Source organism: Lupinus angustifolius, chromosome LG06 (assembly GCF_001865875.1).
Source record: "Lupinus angustifolius cultivar Tanjil chromosome LG06, LupAngTanjil_v1.0, whole genome shotgun sequence".
Lineage (NCBI taxonomy): Eukaryota > Viridiplantae > Streptophyta > Magnoliopsida > Fabales > Fabaceae > Lupinus > Lupinus angustifolius.
The window spans coordinates 15621317-15628845 of NC_032014.1; positions in this window are offsets into that span (position 1 = coordinate 15621317).

The following is a 7529-nucleotide window of genomic DNA, read 5'->3' on the forward strand; positions in this document are numbered from 1 at the left end:
ACTTGCAAAAACATTATTTTTTCAAGATCCTTTTTTTTCTTAAGCGTTCCTTTTAGAACAACTATTAAAGTTCACGTTTATTTCATAAGGGAATTTTAACCAATATTTAAATCTGGAAATTTTGTAAATTTTTTATTTTAGTGCAATATTTTGTTATTCATTAATTAATGTTCATAGATATTTATTAGGATATCATATTTTACAGACATGTGTATATAAATAAATAAATAGATGTATATATAGAAATAACAATGTTATTTGTAGACATGTAAATATTAGACACATTCTTTTTAAGGAAAGAAATAGTTACTTCGTTATATATTTTTTTATAAGAAATATACTTTTACTTAGTGTCACTTGAAGACTCAATAAATATTAAGGATTAGGTAAGTCTTTACCCTTTACATGTCCTAACCAACTTTTTCTAATGTATGACTTTTGTTTATGTGTTCAATTATGTATAAAATAATGACATATATTTATATATAATTGATTTCACCAACTTATTTATTCATATAATATCATTTAAAAATGTTTTTATATTGATTTTTCTAGTAAATTAGGTCACTCACCTATATAATTCATATGTCATTGATTCTCTAATTATTTCCTTATATACATACATTGAAATGTTTTCTAAAATATTTGCACGTATATCATTGCATATCTCAAACTATATATACATATGAGTAAATAGTATTAAAAAGACTTTGTCTAAAAGAAAGAAAGAGTACATATTTAATAGGGAATATGATCGATCAAGTTTGAGTTCAAAAGTTAGTCTAGTCGATATTTAAGATCAAATAAGTCTTAAGATCGAGAGTAGGATACAAACTCAAATATTAGCTTGACCGGTATTTAGGATTAAGTAAATGACAAATCTTACTCAGTCTAATTTAACTCATACTCACTCTGAAAACATATTATTTCTTATATAACAATAAATAAATTTAAATTAACAATATTATTAAATTGTGCTGGTATCTAAATACTACTAGGAAGAATGATTCTCCTTTTGGAAGAATATATTTTGTCCCAAAATACACATTATTTTATGTACCACTTCATTATCATTAGTAAAAAATTATAAAAATTTTATTAATTTTATTCATATTTTATATATTTGACCAATAAAAATAATACAAAAAAATACTACACACTTTGAGACATAAATATGAATTCATTCATCACAAGGGAAAAGCTCTTCAAACAGAGTTCTTTGAACCCATTATTTCATCCGACTTTATATCTACACAAATCTCATCTATGTATATCAACAAAATAGTGATGTAATGGTATAAAGTCTCACTAAATTCTCAGGATAACCAAAAGATTATTAATTCTATTTTTGGAAGCGATACTTATTAAGAGGGATAATCACACACTCAAAACAAAATTAATTCCTTATCCAAAAAGAATGAAAAAATATTATTGATAGTACCCAGAAAAATTCACTCTCTCATACTCACATTTTCCTCTCTTTTTCTAGCGATGCCAATATGTCTTCTTCATTAATATACTCAAATCCCATAGGTCATACTCCCTACTATAAATTATTATTACATCATTTATATTTAATTAATTCTTCAAAAAAATAATATAAATAAATGATAAATAATATACTGGAATATATAAATTGAGATGGTGTAGGAATAACATGGTTCAGTGGATTAGTAAGCTATCATTGACTCACAATTTTCTTAAAAGAAATAATGTCTACCATTTGATATGCTTGAGTGGGTTGTATATAAGTGTATTAATCACTTTTGGAGGATGAGAAATAAATATGCAGGAGGATATTGGTTGCTAATCATAATGGGAAGTTAACTTTCACATCCTTTAACATTGTTTTCATTTCAAAACCAATAGATAATTTAAGAAGTAGTACATGTATTTAAATTGCACCTACACAATGACACATGTGTCATGTAAGCTTCTACGAGGATGTTCAGAACTGTGAAATAAATCTTACATCACTTCATTATTCTAGATGTATTACATGTTATGAGATTCATCATTATATTGGATTATTGGGTTGTGTTTGTTATAAAGCCCATTTACTTTTAACTTTCCTTTTTTATAAGTTGTTATGTTAGTTAGGTATTTATGTCAGTTATAAATTCCTCTTTTAGTTTCCTATCATATATAAGGTAGGTCTTCTTGGTTATTCAATCGACCAATTGATTTTAATATTACATCAATCAATAAAGAATATATTCATCTTCATCTTCTTCTTTATGCTTTTGATATCCAATATGGTATCAGAGCTCTCACATTGAGAGCTATGTTGTGCCACTCATTCCTTCCCCATTGCTTATCTACACGTTATTACCTATCTACATTTCTTTTTTTTTTCTTTTTTTACTTTCCTCTCTTCATTCTTTTCCCATTTCTTATTTCTTCCCTGTTTTTCTTTCTTTCGTCTCCCCTCGACAAAACCCAAAATTTCTAGAAAACCCACATTTGATTAGCTTTTAACCCCAAATCCAGCAACAACACATACCATTTCACAGGTTTACCAACATGTAGCAAGAAAACAACAACAATCATCACTTTACAGATCCATCCATAAATCCATGTAGTCCATACTACCTTCATCATGAAGAAAACCCTGGATTTGTGTTAGTTTCTCCACTGTTAGATGGTACGAATTACAACTCCTGGAGTGGATCCATGAGAAGAGCTTTTGGATCCAAGAACAAATATAAATTTGTCAATGGAAACATTAAGATGCCCAGCGTGACCGATCCAATATTTGAAGCATGGGAAAGATGCAATAATATGGGGGTTTCTTGGATTACTAGATCCTTGTCCCCTCAAATCACCCAAAGTGCAGTATACATAGATGGAACACAAGATTTATGGCAAGATCTCAAAGAGAGATTTTCCAAAGGGGATTACTTCAGAACTTCCGACCTATTGCAGGAAATCCACTCCATTCGACAAGGTGATTGAAGCGTATCAGCATTCTTTACAAATTTGAAGACCATTTGGGAGGAATTGGATGCTTTGAGATCGTTGATCCCGTGTATATGTGATGTGAAGTGTAGATGTGAATCAATGAAGAGCAATATCTTCAATCAGGAATCAAAGTATGTTATTTGTTTCCTTAAAGGTCTTAATGATCAATATGGAACAATCAAACCACAAATACTACTCATGGAGCCATTACCATCAATGAACAAGTGTTTCTCTCTAGTCATACATCAAGAAAGACAAATGGATGTCACAATTACTGAAAACCAGAGCAGTGCTATCAACAACATCAACACAAGGCCATACTGGAGAAATAATCCAAGCAAAGGAACTAATTTCAACCCAATGCCATCACAGGAAATACAATAAATACACTGGAGAGGTGGTGGATCTAGTGGCAATTCGGGTTTTTCAAATAGAGGCTTGGCTACAAGTAGTAGCAGACCTAAATCTATTATGGTAGGAAATAAAATCTGCACTTTTTGTGGCAGAGAGAACCATACACTTGAAACCTGCTATTTTAAGCATGGGTTTCCTCCTACCTTCAAGCCTAGACAAAGACAAATGGACCCTGAAATCAACTCCTCTACAAGCCAAGACAACACAACATCGACCACCTCAATCAATAATGAATTCCATCCAGAGAAGGACAATGGCCAAAAAGCTATCATCACCTTCAATCTCACTCACCAGATTAACCAGACTTCAAGTGAAGAGGAAATTCTTCCTGACTCATGTATGTGTTCTTCTCATAATTGGTGGATCCTTGACACAAGGGCCACAAATCATATAACCAATGATATATCTCATTATTCATCTTATTCTAGCATCAAGCCTATGACCATAAGGCTGCCTAATGGTGCTTCAGTCTTAGCCAAACATTCTGGCACGGTGGCCCTTTCCACCCATTTGCACCTTACTAATGTCTTGCATATTCTTGGTTTTACTTACAACTTAATTTCTATTCACAAACTCACCACTCATTCCAATTGTACCGTTGTATTTGATCAACATTGTTGCTTTATTCAGGATACAATTACCTTGAGAATGATTGGACTTGCTGAGGTTCATAACCATATATACATTTTTCGCAATATAACTAGTTCTACAAAACAAATTTTGGCTACTAACACATCTGCTTATGCTCTTGAATTTGATTTGTGGCATTTTCGTTTAGGTTATCCATCTAAATTTGTTTTTGATACTATTTGTAAACAACATCCATATGTGAAATTCTATGCTAATAAAGTTTGTGACACTTGCCATGTTGCTAAACAAACAAAAATACATTTTCCTACTAGTACATCTATCACCACTCACCCCTTTGACCTAGTGCACATGGACATTTGGGGACCCTTACAAATCCCTTCTATCCATGGGCATAAATACTTCCTAATCATCATTGATGATTTCACATGCCGTACTTGGTTATTCCTTATGTGTTATAAGGCTGAGACAAGAAATATCATTAGAAATTTCATACACTTTATTTATGTTCAATATAATAAGCATGTTAAGACTATTAGATCCGACAATGGTAAGGATTTTCTTATGCCTGATTTCTATGCCAATTCTGGTATAGTCCACCAGACTTCTTGTGCATAAACTCCTGAGCAAAATTCCATTGTTGAGAGGAAGCATAGGCATATCCTCAATGTGACTAGGTCACTCCTTTTTCAGTCCCACTTACCTCCATGTTTTTGGACATATGTTGTCAAACATGCTGTTTTTTGATCAATAGACTTCCCACCCCTGTCTTGCAGAATAAATCTCCTTCTGAAACCCTCCTAGGACAGATCCCTACCCTAAATGATCTTAAGGTTTTTGGTTGCTTATGTTATGGCACCACTAATGTTCAAGGCAGGACCAAGCTTGATCCTCGAGCCAAGAAATGTATCTTTTTGGCTACAAACCTGGCACTAAAGGGAAAATCCTCCTAGTCTTACAAACTAGACAACTCTTAATCACAAGAAATGTGCAATTCCATGAGCACATATTCCTTTACCCTCCTCCCATCCCTCCAACCATCCATCCTGATACTGTTATCAATTCCAACAGCTTCCCCCTAGAAACCCCATCATATAACCAACCTCCTAGTAATCCTACTACTGATTTCCAATCCTTATCCACCCAACATTCTCCCATTGCATCCAATCAACCTTCTACCACTAAACCTATTAGAAGATCCCAAAGACCCCACATTCCACCAACCTATCTTAGAGACTTCCATTGTAGTCTCCTCACCTCAACATCCCACCATGACCCGCCTAACATTACCCACCCATTACATATTGTCCTATCTTACCATGCTTTATCCCCACCATACAAACTATATACTCTTTCCATAAGTGCCAATATTGAACCAAAAACCTATCATCAAGCCATTTCATCCCCTGAATGGACTCATGCCATGAAAAATGAATTACACGCCTTAGAGGACAATAGCACTTGGACTATAGTTCCCCTACCCCCTAGGAAAAAGGCCATAGGATCCAAATGGGTTTATAAACTAAAATTTAAGGCTGATGGCACCATTGGTAGACATAAAGCTAGATTAGTTGCCAAGGGTTTTAACCAAACATAGGGGCTTGATTTCTTTGATACTTTTGCCCCTGTGGTGAAACTAACCACAATCTGAATGCTCATTGCCATTGCATCTTCCCAACATTGGATCCTAGAACAAGTAGATGTTAATAATACTTTTTTACATGGTGACTTACATGAGGAGGTATATATGACCTTACTTAAAGGGTTCACTTCTCCTATACCTAACTCTGTATGCAAACTCAACAAATTTCTATATGGTTTAAAACAAGCAAGTCGGCAATGGTTTGCCAAACTATCTTCCACTTTACTATCTTTAGGCTATGTTCAATCTCATCATGACCAGTCCTTGTTTACCAAACATGATATTCATGACTTTACTACTCTTGTTGTTTATGTGGATGATCTTATACTTACTGGTAATAATCCTCATGAAATCTCCTCTGTCAAAAATTACTTGCATCTTGTGAAATTCAGTGGCTTCATTATTTGCTCACTACCTTTATGGTTTCTTTTAAACAACCTGTTGTGCTTTACTACGATAGCCAATCTGCTAGGCATATCGCTGCCAATTCAGTTTTTCATGAACTTAGTAAACATCTTAATATTGATTGCCATATTACTCGTGAATACTTGAAGAAATATCTATTTGTTTTACTCCCTATTTCATCTCAAGAACAGGTCGCTGACTTATTTACTAAAACTTTGGATTTAAAACTCTTTGGCTATATGCTTTCCAAGATGGGAATGCAAAATATACACTCTCCAGCTTGAGGGAGGGTATTACATGTTATGAGATTCATCATTATATTGGGTTATTGGGATGTGTTTGTTATAAAGCCCATTTACTTTTATAGCTTTCCTTTTTTATAAGTTGTTATGTTAGTTAGGTAGTTATGTCAGTTATAAATTCCTCTTTTAGTTTCCTATCCTATATAATGTTGGTCTTCTTGGTTATTTAATCGATCAATTGATTTTAATATTACATCAATCAATAAAGAATATATTCATCTTCTTCTTCTTCTTTATGCTTTTGATATCCAATAAGATGTGTTTTATATCAATCTTATAAGAAATAGATTGGGCAGTTTAACTGCTGGCCGGACTTGAAAACGATTTTAATATGCAGTCTTAACCAAATGAAGGGTTAGATCGCTTTGAACCGAAGAAATTCTAGTTTGACTGTGTTAAACTCAATTAAACCACAATAACACGTAAAGTAAACCGAACCGTCCACATAATTAATTTTTAAAAATGCAAAATACTACTCTAATATTTTATTTTACTTCGATCCTAAAATAGATGGAAAAATATTATTTCAATATAATTATACTTAATTATTAATTATACAAATAAATGTAAGTAAGTGTATATTATAGACAATGTTTGATTATATATAAAATAAGTCAGTCTAACCGGACTATTTAACCGTTTCAACCGAATAACCCTAATATGAAACATATTCTGATTTAATGTCCCGCTAGGGTTTTACAAGATTGGTCTGTATACCCATTGAATTTCCTTTGTTATTATCAATTTGATGATGAGATTGATGTAATACACACACCTAGCCCCAGTCACTATACTTGATAAGTTTTCCTGTGAGAATGTCAGATAGATATATTGAGCATGCTACCAAAGACAACCACGGATTACAGTCCAGTATAAACTCAACCCTCACCACTAGGGGTGGCAATGTGGGCCGGCCCGGGCCAGCCCGCCTTTGGCCCGCCAAAATAAGGGCTGGCCCGCCCCGTATTGTTAAAATGGCTCAAAATGCCAGCCCGACCCATATTTTACAGGGCTGACGGGCTGGCCCGTTTCTCCCCTCCAAAATGTACATAATTAAAGCTTTTAGACAAAAAATAATCAACAAACTTGATAAATGTCTTTTAAAACAAAAAATCACAAACATAAGTCTACAATATTACAATAACAACATAACATCTTAGCTTAAAACTTGTAAATTCTAAAGAAGAAACCAACATTGTCTTAAACCTTTAGACTAT